Source organism: Candoia aspera, chromosome 6 (genome assembly GCF_035149785.1).
Source record: "Candoia aspera isolate rCanAsp1 chromosome 6, rCanAsp1.hap2, whole genome shotgun sequence".
In the NCBI taxonomy this organism is placed as follows: Eukaryota; Metazoa; Chordata; class Lepidosauria; order Squamata; family Boidae; genus Candoia; species Candoia aspera.
Genome location: NC_086158.1, coordinates 10,781,752 through 10,801,686, shown reverse-complemented (window position 1 = coordinate 10,801,686; position 19,935 = coordinate 10,781,752). Strand labels below are relative to the sequence as shown.

The 19,935-nt window shown below is 43.4% G+C and overlaps 1 protein-coding gene across 1 annotated transcript in view; it reads right to left on the bottom strand.

Annotated features, from left to right (window-relative positions):
- Nucleotides 1-4,076, bottom strand: part of GNB4 (G protein subunit beta 4) — a 40,786-nt gene extending 36,710 nt beyond the window's left edge. Inside the window, exon 1 of the mRNA XM_063306426.1 lies at nucleotides 3,993-4,076. The gene's annotated coding sequence lies outside the window, so the exon portion shown is untranslated. The remainder of the gene's footprint in view (nucleotides 1-3,992) is intronic.
- Nucleotides 4,077-19,935: the final 15,859 nt, after the last annotated feature.

Below are 19,935 nucleotides of genomic sequence, written 5' to 3'. Positions count from 1 at the left end.
AGGGTGAGGACTCCTTGGACCTCTGTCTCAGTTTCTTGGACATTTTCCTCAACTCTCAACTGGGTGGTGAACCATCAGGTAGAGTCTCTAGATGAAGGATTCGCAACTTTATGTAACAACCGGAACACTCGAGCATTCACTCAATGACAGTCTAGAGGCTTTTGCTCATTTAACTGTTTAATGAAGCAAAGTGTCTAATACTATGTAAAAGTTGCAAACAGCATTTCCCGCACGCTCTGCAGTTTAAAATCACACGAACTTCTAACCCTCCCCTGCACTTACTACCCTCCAAGGCATGCACCTCCCCGTACCAGCAGATGGCTTGACCAGTATGCTGGCCGTTACTCTTGGGCAGAGGTATCTAACCCAAACAAAATAATTCACACTCCAGTCAAAGTCCCCCTCCCCTCTGGCAACTCGCAGTATGCTGACACGGGTTTTATGTTGATGGATGCGAGTCTGATAAACATGTTCTGGGAACATTTGATTGGGGAGTCTGACAATAGGTGCCTGTGACAACTATGTAGCCTTGTTCTAACACTCACGCTGTAATAAATGTAATAATGCTGGGAAAACAGGCAAGAGGAGGGAGAGGGAGAAAAAGAAAAAAAATGCCTCTGAAACTGAAGTGCTTCTCCGAAAGAAAATGTCTGGACTCCATGCAGCCCTCCCCCCAAAACTAACAGATCATTAACTGTACAGCTGTAGTGCAATTAGCTGTCTAGAAAGGCTAATAAAAGCCTATTAAATAAGACTACTGTCCAAAACTGAAATCAAATATTAGGGCAAACAATACCTTTTAGAAAAGCTTAAAAGCACACCAATTCCAAAGGGGGAGGAGGCTGTTGTTCTATCCTCATAAACAATAAGACCATCCACCCCCACCGTTTGTAAGCACTACTAGCTTCCATATTGTCAGAGGCAATAAAAGAGAAATGGGTCTCCATGTGCACATAGCATCCCTTCCCCCAGCCCTAAATAGGGCATCGTGCACCAAGTGTTCCAAACCTCTGAACTCAAAATTAGTCTGACACAATGTAATACCATCATCCTATTAGTTATGTATGCAAGTATTAGCTTTAAGTCATATTACTTACTTCCACCATTTACCTTAAAAAAACACCCTATTTTAATCTGATTTGCTTGTTCTTTTCCCTATTTCTAGTTTCAAACTGTTTCTCGTTCCCAGTTCCTGCACTCCCTGAGTTGACAATTATAACCACAGCTCCACCCAATCCTAGATTTGGAGCTACCATGAATATTGCAGTCAGCTTGATAGGATTGCTGAGTTTTATGCTCCTGATTTCATAATGCCATTCTCTATTTCTAGTATAGTATCTTCCCAGAACTCATCAAAACATCTTTGATTGCAAAGTATTTTTTTTTTCCACGGGGGCTCTGGTCTTTCAAAGGAGGCCATTCCTAAACATTAGCTGGAAAAAATTAGTCAGACACTTCTAAAAGTTTTCTGAAATATTCAAGTATGCTATCTTTCTAGAGGAACAACACTGCATAATCAAGATGGAAATGCTCATTCTGTTCTGCTGGATTTTAGGCATTTAGAGTTTTTTTTTTTTAAAGGCCACTGTGACTACCTAAATATCTATGACATATCCATTTCTTATTTACTATAGTGTTATTTCTGTTACTCGGTTGTTATCCCTTTTCTTTTGGATTACTGCTTTAATTTGTACTACTACAGATTCTAAATGCTTTGTTATCCATCTTTAAGACCTGTTAGACATGCAGCTGTAATATAATCTTTTTAATAAATAAAATACTGAGGATGGGAAGCCCTTGGGAGCAAGGAAACCAAACTGAATAGTGTTAGTAAATATTTGTACCAATTTATCAGGATAAATGTTCTGCCTAACTTCAGAAAGCCCTTATGTGCAGAATGGCCTGCTGTGACTCAGCATGGATGCAACACACATAACAGGCAAGAATGTCATTCTCCACATGAATGATGAATGCAATATTTTCAGCATCAATTTGACCCAAAATTTCATGGTGCAAATATGTGTTTGTACATTTAACCATTCTTAAAAACAAACATTTTGTGACAAGCCATGACAACACTACTACTGAATTTAAAACATGTTGGAACTAGGAAAAACTGTCAAATTACTGGAACCATGAGATAGTTTGTTCATTTTTTCCCCCCATGAATTTTTATTGGAAAATAGTACTTATAGCTTTAAATCCTGCAAAGCAAAACACAGACCAAAACTTTAAAAAAGGAAAAAGAGCCATATAATCTTAATAAACATTTTATCTATTATACACACACCCATATATATATTCACATTTTTATTTTGATTGTATCATCACTGTTATACCATTTTATTGTTTGCTATAAAATTATTTTCAAAAATATGAAGATTAAGCATCCTAAAAATATCTGTAAGTCAATGCTTAAGATGTAATTCCAATTCTAGATTAATACACCATTTTGTAAGAGAGATTTTTTAAAAATAGGACAGATTTCTGTGAATTTTTTTTTAAATCTTAACATTCCAAATATTTTCCATCTAAGAGGATGGGAAATCTGTGTTACATAATTCAACAGGTACAGGTACTTATAATGAAATACAACATCTTGGTTAAACTCCACAGATATAAGCCAACCCACGCCTCAAGGCTGGCCACAAGCCTCAAAGAAATGCTTTGATTTTTCAGAACAGTAAAGACAATTTCACACATACCACGACCATTGTTGTACTGCAGTAATTTCTACAAATGGGGTAAATTCAGCCAACATACACTGCACATACAGTTGTTGATTTTAAGTGTGTGGCAACCATCTAACATTTCAAAGCCAGTATTTCTATGGACAGGTGACTACTCTGCCTTTTTTGAAACTAGTCAGCCTCTGCTCTAACAGTAACCTCTCTCTTATACACCCCGTTGTGACCAAGCATTCACCTGTGAAAGTCTCAAGATGGCACAGCAGGCTGGATTGCTCATACCCAGTCATGTCAAGCTTATTCAATAGGTTCCAATACTCATTCACCACACTCCAAACAATTACCGTGATCACACATTTTACAATTCTCCCTTTAACTGTATACTTGATAGAGACCACCTTATGTCATCCTGGGAAAAGGGATGAATAATGCTTTAATGACATAGGAAACGATGACAGAAAAAGGGAACAAACCAATGCAAACAGACAAGGGAACCAGTGTTACACTGATGACAGTTTAATTCCCAAGGCTTCTCTCTGGAGGGTATTCCCAGGACCTAAAGACATCCAGCTCACAGTCTCCTCTAAAGCTTTTTACAAGCTTGCACACCACAACCCCGCACCAGCCTCTTCTTGGGACTGACAGAGATACAGTGTGTTCTCCGCAGGCGAGGCAGCCGTTTATTTCTATCCCCCTCCAGCCTTCCCACACCAATAGGTCTGGCTTGCAGGGCCCTTTCCCTCCACCATGTCCCAGGCACACAACATCCCCAAGGGATAGGCCCGGTGAGGAAAGGCTCCTCCTCGAGCTTCAAGACTTGCAGGGGAAGATCTCCATCCGGATCCTGGGACAGCTCAACGTCGGTCCCTGAACCAGGGCTGATCCGCGTTGGGGTCGCTCCTCATTCTCACGTGCGCCCCCTCTCCTCCCTTCCCAGGACCCCTAAAAGCGGCTTTTCTCGCCTCATAATCCCTGCCCCTGCCCCCAGGCCTCTTACGAACTGAAATCGCCCATCATCCCCACCCAGCACAGGGAGGGGTGCGCGCTGGATGGGAGCTGTAGTCCAGCCCAAGAGCAAAGGGAGGAGGCTCCGAGAACCGGCGCTCAGAGGCTCGTCGGTCCCCTTCCACCCTCTCAGCCCCACCTCTTCGTCTCCCTGGGTCCACAGAGAGAGGGACGCCGCCGGTCAGCCTTTCCAAGTCCCCCCCCCCGGCTGAAAAAGGGCGGGAAAGGGGCCCTCGACCCGAGAGAACCGCATCAGCGACTCCCAGGGCCCAGCGCGGCCGCGGCTCCTCTCCCACCTACCTCTCCCAGCTCACCGAAAAGGAGACAGAGGTCGCCGAGAGCCGAGCAGGCCAGTCCGGGCCTCCTACCGCCAAACCGAAACAAGAGGAAGGGAAAGGGGCGCGGCCGGGCGCCCGTCAGTCACTGCTTCGCCCCCGCCCCCGCCGGCGAAAGAGCCAATCAAAACACCGCCCGCGGCTACAAGTTTTAAGGCGCCGTGACGGGCTCGCTCCCTCCCTCCCGTTCCTCGTCACTACTACGCGGGGTGGTACCGCCCCAGCCTCGCTGTTTGTGATCCTCGGCGCGCCTCCCCCGTCGCGGCTCCTAATGGAACGCGCCACAGAGGAGCTGAGCGGGACAAAGACCCGAAAGGGGCAGCCGAGGCGGGGAGGGAGGGGCGCCCCACTCTACCGCAGCCCCGCCCGCCCGCCGGAGCTGGGCAAAAGAGGCTCGGGGGAGTGGCGGAGCTCGGCGAGCTTTGCCTGGCGGATCTCAGTAGCCGCGCTCCTTCCCTGCCGTCCGAAACGTTTCTGAATCACTCTGCACCGATTCAGGGTATCTCTTAACTACTAATACTGATGGCGTCTTTATTAGAAATGCGAATCACGCATGCTAATATAATAACCCTTCGCATGGCCCTTCTGCCCCGAAGACAGATACAGCGGGTCTCAAAATAAGATTAAGCACAAACTAGGGATAGGCTGTGTTACGCCGGTAAGGCAGGCAGTAAAATTTCATCTCAGGCGATGCACTGACTAAGCCATAATGTGATTTTAGTTTAGCATGTTGTGCAAACCCGGCCAACTTCAATAAGCCATGGATAAACAACCTATGGTTTAACAGGGATGAGCCAAGCTAATGAAACCTCGCTTCTTTCTCAGCCTAACTGCTACACTTGCAGTGAAACGGCTTTCTGTAGATGTCCCAAAATGCAGCCTTAAATTATTAGATTGGTCCAAACATTTAAATCAATTTAAAAGGTCTAGCCATGATTACAGTAATGAAGCAAATCTTTACATTTAATTTTAAGTACATAAACAGTAGTGTTTCCTTTTCCTTCCTAGATGGAGAAAAAAATGTTTTTTTTACTGTTACTTGCTAGGATAATAATAAGATTAATATGAAAAGTATATTGAGGTGGCTTGGTGACGGCTGAACTGTAAACCAAATCTATAAAGGAAGAAGTTAGAGGAGGGAAAGGAAGAGAAAGTCATAGTTGGATTTTGATAAGGTCTTCAAAAAGAAAATGGTGAGAAAGTTTGAACAACAAAAGGCCATATATAAATTAGTGTTTAGACATGTTGGAAGGATGAGTTGCAAGGATAGAAAGAGATGGAAATGTCCCATTCTTCATAAAAGGGAAAGAGAAAAAGCCAAGAAATTATAGGCCTGTTTGACCTTTATTCTGGTCCTGGACTAGGTTATTAAACAGCATGTTTGTGAGCCCTTGCTTAGGCTGCCCCAACAATTAACAAGAGCCAGTATAGGTCTGTCATAAACAAATCATGCCAGACTATTTCCTATTTTGACAGTTAACAGCTTAATAGATTGGGGGAATGCTGTAGACACAGTATATCTTAACCCCAGCAAAGCATTTGACGAAGTCTCTCCTGAGGACACCCTCATTAATAAAATGGTAGAATATGGGCTAGATGATGCAGCTATTAACCGCCCAGAGTCCCCCTTTTGGGGGAGATGGGCGGTAATTAAATTTGAATAAATAAATAAATATTCATTAGTGGATGAATCAAAGTGCTGTTATATGCAGAGCTCTGTTCTTGGCCCTGTGCATAATGATCTGGATAAAGGAGGTAGGGGGATGATTACAAAATGTACAGAGGATACAAAATTGGGAGTAGTGGCTAATACACAGGAAGAGATTCAAAAAGGAGTCCTGCATCTGAGGAGAAAAAAATGCAAGGCACAAATACAGAATGGGGGAGATTTGGCTTGGCAAAAGTACATGTGAAAAGGAGCCAAAAGTGTGATACAACTACTAAAAAGGCAAATGCTATTTTGAGATGTATTAATAGAAGCATAGAATCCAGATCATGGGAAGCAAATACCTCACTCTAATCTGCCCTGGTCAGGACCCACTTAGAATACTGAGCCAAATTCTGGGTACTGCTGTCTAAAACAGGCAACACTAAACTGGAAAAAGTTCAGAGGGCTATCCAGGAAACCAAGTCCAATGAAAAAAAGTTTTTAGAAAGTGTATGTTTAATTTGCAGAAAAGAAAACTGAAGAGAGATATAGTAACACTCTTACGTTTTTAGATATCCAAAGGAATATCATAAGGAGGGCATGGACTTGTTCTTTGCAGCTCCTGAAGGCAGAACTAAGAATGAAACTACAGAGAAGCAGATTTTACTTATTTATTTATACTTCAAATTTAGTCACCACCCATCTCACTGAGAGAGCTACTCTGGGTGGTTGATTCAGGTTAATATGAGCACAAAAAATGTTTATATCGATTCTGTTTTAATTTAATAGATGTATATAGCTTGTTTCCTACGCCTGCCTCTATTTCTATTTAAAGAGGGTAAATGTATGAAGTCTTACTTGAGAATCTAACCTGTTAAAGATAAATACGAATCTTCCTTGTGAGTAATCATCCACAGGGTGTGTTATATGGTTACACTATCTAGGAGCCTTACTGAACTGAACTTGGACTTCTGAGAAAATGCGTAAGGTTAAATTGGACTGTGTATGTTTTCACTGCATGACACACTAATCATGTTTACAGAGGAAATCATGAAAAGTGGGTGTCCACAAAGGATAACCCTACACCTGTACTCTACAGCTCTATGCATATATTTTCTGGCCGGTTGGTAACCTGATCAATCCAGCTTCATCATGTGGAATTAAAGTAATGCCTAGAGTTGTACATACGTAGCCTTCCCCTTGGAGACCTATATTTAATGTGTTGGCGTAGAGTATGGCACTGTGCCCAATGTCAAGAACAGAACAGAGAACCAGCCAAGTTTCGTCTTCTACTCATTGCCCTATGCTTGGTGGAACATGTTAAAAGAGATTAAGTGTGTGCAAATGTTTGACTTAGGCAGAGCTCTCATTGGTCCATCAGAAGGAAGGCATAATCAGCTACGGAGGGAATGAGTATTTTTAATCAGCCGCAGTATAGTCTTGCACGTTTACCTGGGTACAAGGCCCATTTTACTGCTATTGGCTAAAACTGAAGTCTTAGGGAAATATTTATGTGCGTACAAATCTCCACCAAACTCATAAAAGTATGACCTGGTGCCAGGCACACATTCTAAGCCTTACCAATCTCAGAAAAATTGTTTTCATGATAAAGAGGAGGAGGGATATACGGTGCCATAGCTTCTTTAAACAAAAATCATCCCCACCATCCTCATGAGAGGTAAGTTAAATCCGAGTTTACAAGATAATAGTAAAAAATATATAGCCCCAAGGAATACATGAGAAAATGATATAAAATTCTCCGCATGCTGCAGCTGAATACTTCAGAAAAGCCACTGTACATCTAAAAGTATTCTGCTTAACCTCATATGAGGTTTGGTCTTGATGCATCAAAATCAGTTGCAACATCCAAAATGTTGCAGTATCCAATACCTTGTATATGAGTGTTTTCTAAGCAGAAGAAAAACGTGGGAAAACTGATAAAAAATTAGGATCTATATTTAACAATAAAGGGGACCGACAACTTTATGCATATATATTAACGTGAGTTGGTTCATACGGAGGGCTCTGACGTAGACACTACAGGAATCTATTTTGAATTAAACAAGGTAAATAAATGCTATGTCCTGCAACAGGCAAGTTCCCTGAAATATGCTCTGATGCTCCGCAACAACTATGTGCTTCTCGCGCAAAACAAGAATTATCTGGGAAGGCCTTGATCCATTAACATTTGTAATACACAATAGTAAAAATGTTCTTCTTGCCTTTCTCCTATCATTACACTATATGTGATGTGGAAGACTGTAATCTCTCTTTTACTGGCAAAGCGTCAGTAAAGACTTAATTCCCTCTAGCTTGCATTCCATGTTCTCTGGATCCAGCATGGTAGAAACTGCTTCTCTCATGCTAGGAGTAACTTGATAGACTAGACTGCAGAGCACCTTTGCTGCATCATATCTGCCAGAAGTGGTAGAGAATGGCACCATATTGCCTGCGGACGTCTTTGCATTTTGAAAAACAAGGCTGTTGTGTTGAGACTATTTGTTTATCCATCTGTGGACAACAAATCAATCAGTGTAGTAGAATCCATATGCAAAATTAATTGCCTTCTTTAGAAGCCAATACATGCAGCTGATGTAAACGTATTTGTAAAAATTTTCACCCCTGAGCTAGGTCCTAATAACCAGGGGATAAGTGGGGAAAAATTACAAGAGTTTCAGGTCTAATGGTCACGGACACTCTAACAGGATTCTCATGCTAGGTAGTGCCAAGAGAACACCTTTAAAACACCGTAGTACCAAAAATGACAGAATGCAACCAACATGTTGGGAGAACTAGTGTTCCTGTCCTAAAAACAGGGCTTGCAAATTTGTGTCATTTCAATAGGTCTGGTTGCCACGCAATGTTCACAGTCCACAGATTAATTCTAGAGATATTCTAGGAGAGCCACATCTGGCCCAACCAACAGATGGCCAGAAACTATTGGCGTTAATCCCCCGTGTTGAGAAGGAGAAAAGATCGTAGATGGGGGGGGGGGAGTCCAGAGCACGATGAATGCGGAGGCTCTCCCACCCTGATTTTGTGGGCGGCGCGCCGCCTCAACTTGCAGGCACCTGTTTGCTGGATTCTCCTCTTTTTTCCTGATCCAGCGTGATCGAGCTTTCCCAGACTCCCGTCTCGTTCACGGAATGCCCATAACGGACGCAAAGCAACGCCAGGCATTGAGCAAGCATGTTCAAGACGCACTGGACAAGTTGCCAAGAAAAGAAATCAGACGAACCCTGAATAATTACCACAAAAAAAAAAAGGTGGGTGGGGGCGGGCTAAACAGCTGAACCTGGCCGTTTTGAGACACCGGATAGGATGGATCGCAACCACTTGCAGCAGCCACTTATCCAGAGAGCGGTCTCCCTCTCCTCCTGGTTCAGTTCAAAACCTGGGACCCGCCAATCGGTTTGTCCCCGGACTCCCCAGCCGCAGATCGAAACAGGTGCCCCGCCGGAGGGAGGACGGGGCCACCCCTCTTGCGGCAGAGAGCCGTCGCCACGCCCACCGCTGTCCTCCCTGAGCCGCCCCTGGGATTTCCGCGAAACGCCGGCGGCTGCCGAGAAAGTCCGGGCGCGGCGGGAGGGGCGCGGCGGTCAGGCCGCCCTGCAGGCGCCCCGCAAGCGGCTTCGCTCGCCGCACGCCTCTGCCGGGCACGCAAAGCAACGCCGCGGCCAGGGCGCGGACGGGTTCAGGATCCGGGGGTTTCCCGCCCGAAAAAGCACCTAGATTTTTTTTTTTTTAAAATGGCCGTAGCCAGACTTTGGGCTACGTGCTGTGACGGTCTCTTTTGTTCAAGGCGGAAATGGCTGAGAATTGGCCCTTCGCCCCCCCCCCCACCCCGTTCCTCCTCCCGCTTGGGGTTTGGACGCAGCGTGGGTGGGTTTCCCCGGCGCAAGAAAAGCCGCCCCGGCCGCTCCCGGATCGGCAGCCGCTCGTGGGTCCCCAAGTGCCGCGCACGTCGCACCTCTTCCTCGGGGCGGGCGACGACGGGCTCCGCGCACGATACTTGCGATTGCTCCCCCGCGCTCTCTCGCCGCCGTCCGTGCCTTCTGCCGCGCGGGTCCGCGGTTCGCGAGGCTCTGCTCGGAATGTCACAAAATAAATGCGTCCATTGTGCCTTTCGAGCGCTCCGCAGCCTCGGTTGAACTGGACCCGTCCTTCTCCCACTTCCCTCGTGTGCTCATCCAACGTGATGGACAGTTGCTATGGTTTCGCGGCTCTGACGTCAACGACATTAAAGAGGGAGAGAGGAGAGAACGCGCGTTTCTCACTGCTGGGATAACTTGAGCCCGTAAAGAGCGAGGATTTCTTCTCCCGCTGAGTCTAGCAGGGCGTAGTCCAAAGTCTCCCGGCTTTTCACTGGAGCCTGAGGGGTAATTAGGGTGGGTGAATTGCTCCAGAAAGCTGAAAGTTCTTCCCTTGGTCACTAAGAGAAAGGGGGGAAAAATCATCCTTCTGCCAAGATGTGAAGGCATCTGGGTTGGGTGCAGGGCAACATTGCAAAGATCTTATTAATTACTGTGTGTATATCCTGCAGATAAGCAACCAGGCAAATAAAGCTTACCATTAGATGCCAGCCTCCCAGCTTTCTAGCAAGAAACTCAAGGTGGCTGTATCTAAGCTGGCTTTCTCCAGCATGCTCCATCACAAACTAGCAAACTGCATGGAGTCTCCATTTTAGTGCAAACTAAATAAATGGGTAAAGTGAAGGAATCATGGTTTAGCAAACTGGTCACCCAGATATGTTTAAAAAGCTCACTGAGTGAACAGACAGAATGCGTGGCCTTTGTGTTCATGGGCAAAATATCTTTGGAGAAGAGATGCATAGTTGTGTAAATATGGATAAACGTGGCTTGCAAACAGCATTAGGTTTCCAAGGTTTCTTTCAACTGGATACCTTCCAAAATGAATCATGCTTTGTTTTTTCAAAGGCATTTGCCTCCGGACCCTTAACAGTTAAAGCAGTAACTATGGGCTGTCTGGTCAGGCTAGCAATCTGAAGTAGCTTATCAAGGAACAGATGTTGGGTTCTTGGTGTTCTCTGAGCTTGGTTGTTACCCCGCCATTGGAAACATCCAGATTAGCAGGATACAGCACCAAATAAACCATCAGGGAAGAAACAATACTGTAATCAAGGAACCCTCAAGGAAGAAACAACTAAAATTGGCAGGACAAGCCACGACATATAAACAGCCAGCTAACTTTACTCCCCATGCACTGATGATATTACTTAGCCTGGTAATTAAATGTCTCAAATCTCAAGCTCAGAGAACACCAAGAGTCCTATATTTCAATCCTGAGCTACATTTATTCTCCACTATTGCAAGAAATAGCTGCTGGAAAAAGCTGAAGGGAAAGGCTATATATCTTTCCTGTCTGGTCATATGAACTTCCTTTATGTATCTGCTTGAGAATTTTATGACACAGAAAGCTTGGAATACATAGGCCCTTCCCCTGACCCACCAGAGCTCTTCTCTTCTTAGCATGATACACATTTGGCTTGGCTCTTCATGCCACCACAAATAAAAGGACAGTGTGGGTCAAGTAAGGACATATCAAGCAATGGAGACCTGTTCAATTAACCTTTCTGGAGCTTTAGAGCAGCAAACTATGGACACAATGCCAACTCCCTGGTCTACAGCTCCTTCAGGCTGTTGACCACGTTGGCTTGGGATTCTGAAAACTGTAGCCCCAAATGCTTGGAAAGTGCCAGGTTGTAGAGACTTGGGGCATCTAGTCTTGAATACATCTGTGAATGGAAAAGAACAGAAATGCCCTCAAAACAGTTATCACATTTATTGACATATACTGGTGGAATGCACACTAGGTAGTTGTTGCCCCAAATTTTGTCTCTCAAGTTTTATTCACTGTCTTGGCATCTACTATTTATTCTACTGAATGTTGCTTGGTGCTAAAAGCACCTAATGGTCTGAATATAAAAATTAAAAGCATCAAAAACAATTTACATTGATAATAGTTTTGCTACCATGACACTATTGAAAGCAAGCAGAACATAAATCTGGATGTACTGGGAGATCTTTGGATGGATTGTAATAGATTGACAAAAGTTCCTTCTCAATAACAATTTATTCTATGCAAATCCCACCAGTTGTATTCTCATCAAATGCTAATCTAGGTGGAATCTTCCCATCCATGCTATCTTAGTTTAATATGCAAAATAGGTCTGATTTCAGCCTTCAAAGTATAGGTGTTTGTTGAAGCTAAGTTGCTCAAGAATTACAGAATGGTATCATATGGTTTTCTAACATACACAGCAAATAAAACCAAAAAGTTAAATTACAATGGTCTGGCAAAACAGAACTTCAGGTTGGTGTAAAATGGGTGTGTTCACACACCACTCATAAGCAGGACCTTCCAATGCATTTGCATTACACACTATTGGGTAGCATTATCTAGATTTAGTTTTAGTGTAGCCTGTGGTGTGAACTGAACCATTTTGGTGAGTTTATGGTTCAGGGTATAATACAGAGTCAGAAAATGAGTTCATTCAGTATCCATGTTTCATGAATGCAGCCCATGTCTCCATCCAGTAGATTGGAACAGGAAGAGGAAGAGGAGATGCAAGAATGTAAGAGAGAACAGGAAAAGGAGGGGGAAGGAATCCTGGGATAAATAGTAATTTGGGTTACAATTATATTTATTTATTTATATCATTTATATAGCCACCCATCTCACACAAGTGATTCTGGGCAGTTTACAAGATTTAAAAACAAACAACCCCTTCCCCAAACTTAATACCATCCCCCCCACCCCAATGCCCAAGGATAAACTGTTAACTCTAAACCATCAATAGTAGCAGCGCTCATCTCCCCCTGACCCAAATGCCAGGGGGAACAGCCAGGTCTTCAGTACCTTGCTAAAGTCACCAGAAGTGAAGCTGAGATGTTGAACTTGATGGCATCTTTATCTGTACCCTTGTTGGGTACAGGCTTAGGGCTGCAACCAATAGTTGAGCTCCAGAGAACACGGATGGGCTTATGTCTCCTTATCTCATCACCCAACATTGATTCTTGCTGCTCAATTCCTTGCCTAATCCTGTTGCTTGCTGGAACACAAGCTCTAACACAAAACAAGAAGCATGATTGTTAAGCAAAACCCTCTGATTCAAATAGGCCATTTGTTATTCAATGCAGCTGCTACTTACTCTCTTTCATTTGCTGCTGGGCCCATGGGCCATTTACACCTGTTTTAAGGAATAAGCAATAACATACCAAAATGAAATAAAATAGAGGTTTATTTAACTCACTCTGTGACAAGAAAAGACATGTTAAACACTTGACGTTATATTTCTTTCCCCTAATTGCAACCAATTTTTTTTTAAAGCAGAACTTGACAGACACTGGGTATTATTAGAGCTGAAGAAAAAAATAAACCAGAAGTGTCATCTCATCCCCAAGTTATATTAGCTTGGATGGTGATAAGGCTGCAATCAAATATACGTTGGTAGCCCACAGTGTCTAGGCCTGGCCTCATTTTCCTTACCTGTAAATTGCACTGGAGTAGGTCCTTGTAGTTAGTAACACCCACACAAAAGATCAGGAATTTAGACTTCTTCTGCCTCCCTGTACTTTGAGTTTTGGTTTAGTAGAACAAGACCAAAAGATGGGTCAATTTCCTCTTCTCCATCTTGCCATCTCACCTCCATCAAAGGAAAGAAGATATTGAACCTGGCAGTCAATAGTGAGAGTAGGATTCATTAATCAGATTAGCAACCATAGTACAATAAATGGCTGGGTTCACGTGTCACCTTAATCCAAGGTTGGATTAGCTTGTTAAGTAAACCACAGTTGGTGGGCTCACGTATACTAAAACATAAATCTTGGTTTATGAATTATAGTGCTTAGGTTTGCACAGTTTACTAATGGAAACCAAACAGACCAGCCTGGCTTAGCTTAGCACAATGTCTGAACCAGCAGATAATGTTGGTATTTGTTTTTTCTGCTTTTGGCTGTAGAGAAATTAAAGTTATTATGGTAACAAATCACTCTGGCAGAGTCAGAAGGTCAAACTGAAGTATCCTTAGTTTTGGGGGTGAAAAGGCATGACCATATAAGGGAAAAGCTCCTGATTTCCCTGGAGGGCAGCTTGCCTGGGCTTGTTAGTTTCAGTTTCCTTTCTACACAGGCTTCCTTCCAGTCCTCTCTGAGTGCGTGTGAATGCACAAGCTTGTAAATGTTTTTGTGCTTTCTGTAAATACATTTATTTTTTATAGAAATGCCTGGTGTGTGTGATTTTTCTGATCTCTCGGGCCAAATGCTTTCCAGCACACTCTAACAGATAAGAGCCAGACATTTCATATGCCCTCCTCTGTATGGAAATATTACATGAGCATGCCCAAACTCAAAAAGAATCTTGGTTCGGACAACTGGGTGAAATCTTGCACAAATTGAAACATATCCATCAAAACTGTTGAAAGAGAAGCCAAGTTCCACCACTCAGGTCCATGGCATCCAAGCTGATAGGACACAGGCAATTTTTTTTAATGCAAAGTGGTTGCAGCATGCTGTCAGATGATTTACATTTACTTCTTGCTTTAATAGAACTTTGACTACTCAGTCCCCCTCCCATCTTGTTTGGACAACCAAATAGGCTACAGTAGTGATGGAGAAGAACAGGGGGGACGTGTTCAGACAGATTCTCTTCAGGTAACTCCTCCAGCTTTTTTTTTTTAACTTTACCATTATAATTTGGGGCAAGAGGCCATTTTTTTGTTCCTGTTAAGCAACTGGGAATTCAAAAATCCTTCCTGATCAAGCTACAAAACCAAAAAATTAGCCAGAGCCAATCAGAGAGACCATTAAATAATGTTGGAAAAGGTAGGAGGAAGAAAGATGAATGAAATCTTTAAGATCATCTGACCTTTTTACAGTATAGTGAAAGCAGCCAAAAGTAGCAGCCTAAAATATGGCTACTTTTATATATAGCTCTCTGGGTCTGAGCTAGCAAGCCAAGCAAGAAGCTTGCAATTCATTCTGGTAATGTTGGGAGGACAACCATTTTTATATTTCTGATAGGGTGTCAAAAGTTGGAAATAACCCAAGACTTTCTGAGTCTCTGAAAAGGCTTTGTCTCTCACATCTACATCTTCTGCCCAACCCAGATTACAAGTAGTCCTTGACTTACGACCATTTGTTCAGTGACCATTCAAAGTTACGGCAGCGCAGAACAAAGGGACTTATGACCCATGCCCAAAAGTACAGCCACTGCAGTGCCCCCGTCGTCACATGACCGAAATTCTGGCACTTGGCAGCCTGCCCACATTTACAGCTGAAGGGGCTCTTCAACTCCCCCCACCCATCTCTCTCCCTCCCATCTATGCCCTTCTGGCCCCCTGCCACTCTGCTGCTCCACCTGATCTTTGCTGTCTTCTTGCTCCCGCTGCTGACGAGGCATGGCCGGCCTGGCTGCTGGGCTGGGCTGGGCTTCAGCTGCAGGGGAAAAAAAAGCAGAAACTGCTCCAGAATTGCGGTGCCAAAAAGCCCCTTTGCTTTTTTTTTTTTCACAGTGTGAAGGGGCTTTTTGGTGCTGTGGCCATGCCGGGTATGCCTTGTCAGCAAGCAGGATCAAGAAGACAGCCAAGGTTGGCTGGGTAGCGGAACACAGGGCAGTAGGGGTCTCAGAATGCAGGGTGGTGAGGGCAGCTGGGACTGGGTGGGGATGTCTCATTTTATGACTGCATTGCTTAGCGATGGAAATTCTAGTCCCAATTGTGGTCGTAAGTCAAGGTCTACTTGTAATAGAATTGAACAGAGCTTAGTAAATACATTTCATGCACCAACTGTCTTATATATGGCAAATGTTTTCAGCCAGGAATTACAGAGATTAGCTTTTAATGGGTAATCTTCCAGGTAGGAGAACCGTGCCTGTTAACCTATTGTTAGTTCTCAGAGATCTGGTAATATTATCATAGGAGATTTCTTACTGACAATTGCCAGATGAAAGATTTCTTTTGGCTGTTATCAGAAGGACAGTTAAAATCTGATATCCAGTGGGAGAACATAATGCACCAATTTTAGTTTGTGGTCTAATTTTGAGCTTATTTATTTATCCTTAAGAATTAGGGTCCATACTCTTCTTTTATTCCTCACAGGAGGTACATGTACAAATGTTAAACCACAACTTGGGCATTGAGTTTGCACAGTGCCTATCCACCCCGAAAGAATCACATGGAAATGAAAGGTAGTTATGAATGTCTTTGAAAGAACTTCAGGTCTGCAGAATTTTAGATTAAAATGCATTCATACATACCCTGGGGAAACAAAGAAGAGTACAAAGTGTCCAAAGATTTGGACCAGGCCTAACAGGACACGGGTGTCATGAGTGCCGTTGAGCTAAAGTCATCAGCGCAATGGCACACATGACAATGACAAGGAAATAAGTGAAGGGGCACAAGTTAAGTAGCCATCAACCCACAACGACTAACGGCTAACAAACAATAGCTAAACGAATCACGGAGCCACCCAAGCCATCAGCGGCAATACAACGGGGATCGCCCAGCTGAAAGCAATCAGCAGAAGAATGGAAACCTGAGGATGGGCGATCCTGGAAACCCTCAACCAATGGCAGGGCAACGCATGGGACAAAGGGGGGTGACGTGACCGTGAGCGAGGGGGCGCTGACCGGCGCGGGGTATTTAAACCCCGCACCGGCGCGCTCCTGTCACTCTCAGCTTTTTTCTACCAACGTTGTACCTGCCCTGAAATAAACCAGAACCTGATTTGCAAACCAGCGTCTGAACGTTATTCAGAGGTAGGCAGCGCATGACAACGGGGGGGGGGGGGGGTCAGTTGCTGAGGAACAAATAGAGTTCAGAGGGCAGAGCCATATAACCTATCCTGCACTTCCTACCTTCAGATGTGGTGGAGATTTTTTGTAATGCAAAATTAAGATTCAATTGACAGCATGGTTGACTTGTTTGTCCACATTTTATGTGTTCTCCATGTAAGACTACTATCCACATGTTCTACAGTTTGAATTAAACTGCCTCTTCACTTGCCAAGAGACCCAGGGTGTTATGTTGGATCAAAGCTGAGAAGATCTGGATTCAGAACTCTAGTCCACCATGACACTCACTAAGCAGTCTTGGGCAACTGTCCCTCAGCCAGATGGGTCTCAGAGGGCTATGTGGATGACATAACTGCTGAGAGCTACGATGCTGCCTCCAGCTCCTTTGAGAGATGGTTGGATATCAATGTAATATAGATAAATAAACTGGAAAGTCTGATAGCATATGGGAATTTAGCAGCAGAAAATAGAACATTGAGTTCAGAGTTTAATTTAATGGGCCATTAGCTTTTGGGTGTTGTAATCAATGACATCTGGAGGGTGCCAGATTGGGGTAAGGTAAGTTAGGGTACAACTAATGGATCCTACATAAACCATAGTTATATACAGTAAAAGCAAAAAATTAAGGAAGAAATTGTTTGCTATGTTGCTTTTTGCTGCTAAAACTAACTCCTCAGTCTATTTACATACTTTCTTTCTCTCCTCTCCATAATCCTGTTAGTTTGACAGTTGCATGAATAAAACCATATTTTTGACAACTTGATTATTGTATGAAACACTGGAGGATATAACTGCTAATCTTCCATGTTGTGAAGCGAGTTTTAGCAACATTTAATGATATTCTGGATGTTGATACAAATAGTCATTCCATGGAACTCTGCACAAAATGCCAACTTGGAATGGGCAAAGGAAGGAAGGATCAGTCATAAATATAATGTGGAAGATCAGCCAGACACTTGGTTCATGGCAAATGACAGGGCTGGCCCTATCATCTCAAAAAGCAAATGTAGCAACAGAAGGCTACAGCTCTTCTCCTTTGTTAGTGGACAGAGCTGTGGATGTCACAAGTTTCGTCCTCAACACATTAAACCAAGGGTGCAGTTACAATTGGACCTCGGGGCCAAAACCCAGAGCATCACAGTCTAGGACAGGGTAGCTCAACCAGGGTTCCATGGCACCCTAAGTTTCCATGAGAAGTCAGTAGGAGTTCCCTGGGAGATCATGATTTATTTAAAAAATTATTTCAAATTCAGGCAACTTCACATTAATGAGGTAAGTTTCATTTTTGATTTTTAGTTTAAGACCACTGTTCATGCACATATACAGGCCTGCCCATGAAATGGATATAATAATTTTGTAACTTCTGGCTTACATTTGAGCCTGAACATGCAGGGGTTTCCCAAGGCCTGAAAAATATTTCAAGGGTTCCTCCAGGGTCAAAAAGTTGAGACAGTCTAGGAGATCCCACATACCCAGATGGAACAGCAGATGATGAGGTCTGCATCAAATATCCTGGCATGAGCATTGATTGATTGATGCAGCATGTTTTCTTCTTATTCTATGGTATGCCATTGTTTTTCAACCATGATTTATTGAATAAGCCAAAGCTGGTTTAGTTCCATGGGACTAAAGGAAAAAAAAACCCTTTCCAGAAGGGACTAAGTGGAGGGGGAAATCTTCAAATGTACTGAGCTATCCTCTCCCATCTCAGTGTTGCTCTCTGGGGCATCCCAAGCAATTTTTCTATGATATAGCAGAAGGGGCAGAGCTGCTCAGCTGACCTTTACAAGCCCTGCCCTCTTAATCCAGGATTGTTTTTTTCCAGACAGTTTCTGCAGCCTGAGAAAGTTTGAAAACCCCTGCTCTCGAGCTCCAAATGAGCTTATTCGTGTTAGTGTGTGTACATCCCAGGAAGAATACAATATGGGCATTGTCTTCCTTCATGGTGAAATATCTCAGACAATAGGAGGATGCTTCTTTGAAACATGTGACTGCTAATAAATTTTCCTCTATGCAGAATACTTCCCAAGGAGGAAAATTATCCCAGTTGATGGCACTGGTCCTCTATTTGCAGAGAAGGGACTCCCAACAGCTTACTCCTCTGATGCAGGTGACCAGATGGTTCAGCTTCTGTATCAGCTTCCTCTGCCTTTCCTCTCTGGAATTAAAGAAGCTAAATTCTGTCCTATCTTAGTGATTCCACACTGGGGAAGGGTACTTTATTTTAAAAAGCAGAAGATCTGCTTTCTAAAAAAGAGATGATAATATTTTTCTGAAATCCCAAACTGGCTTTAGAATTTCCTAATGGGGTTTTGGGGAGAAACACACGCAGAGAGAGGGGGGGGGAAAGGAAGACTGAAGGAAGGCAGGAAGGAAGGACTGTAAATGTAACAAAAGAAATATTTTTCCTGACATAGTCACCGGGTGTTCTGCCATTGTTTCATATTAAGAAATTACAACACAACTATAAAACATCTCCAGGGAGGAAAAAAAGTCCTCTTGCTGTTATCTGTAGGGTTGGCTACAAGGCATAATAGCTGACTTTATAAAAGTCACAGAACAAAACAACAGAGCATGGTTTCTCAACCTCAGCAACTTTAAGCTGTGTGGACTTCAACGCCCAGAATTCCCCAGCCACGCTGGCTGGGGAATTCTGGGCGTTGAAGTCCACACAGCTTAAAGTTGCTGAGGTTGAGAAACACTGCAACAGAGACAGACAAAGAGCATAAATACTGTGCTCATTTCTGTATATATATGACTTCAGATTATCATACTTGTTATTCTGAGCTTGTTCTCTTATATATAGCTAGATTGGCACCAGTTAGACATAAACGGTGAAAGAAGAAAACAGCCATGCTGTTTTTATTGCATTTAGCTTTAACTGCAGGAGTTCATTCTCTTTTGCAGAGCAGAGTATTTAGACCAGGGAACAGGTATGAAAAGAAAAGGTTAAACATCCTTTCCTGATAGCTGAAGTAGCTACACATGTTTGCTTATAGGTGGGTGGGAAAGCAGCTTGTTAAGTAGAGGCGTACCTTGTCATAGCTTTTTTCCAAAGCCCAGTTTAGGTTTCTCCAAAAGCGCAAATCTTTCTGGCTGAAAGTACCCTCTGCCTCTGAAAACTGATGCTTGAAATTAATACATTCTTAGAATACAGAGACTGCTTTTGCACAAAGGGTGCTTTCAAACAAGGCTTTTTGTCTGCCATCATCATGTTTGTTCACAGAATTTTAAAGGGGAGTTTAGATCATATCATTTTCCACTAGTAGCTTTCCTTTGGCCTCCAGCTGGTTTGTCTGTCCTTTTACTGCCCATAAAACATGTCCACCCACATATATACAAATCCTCTTAAGGTGGAAAAGATGGGATAGCTACACTGTGTCATTTGATTGACATCACTTGGATTCTTCCATTTCAAAACATCCTAGCCATTCAGTCTGGCATAGCC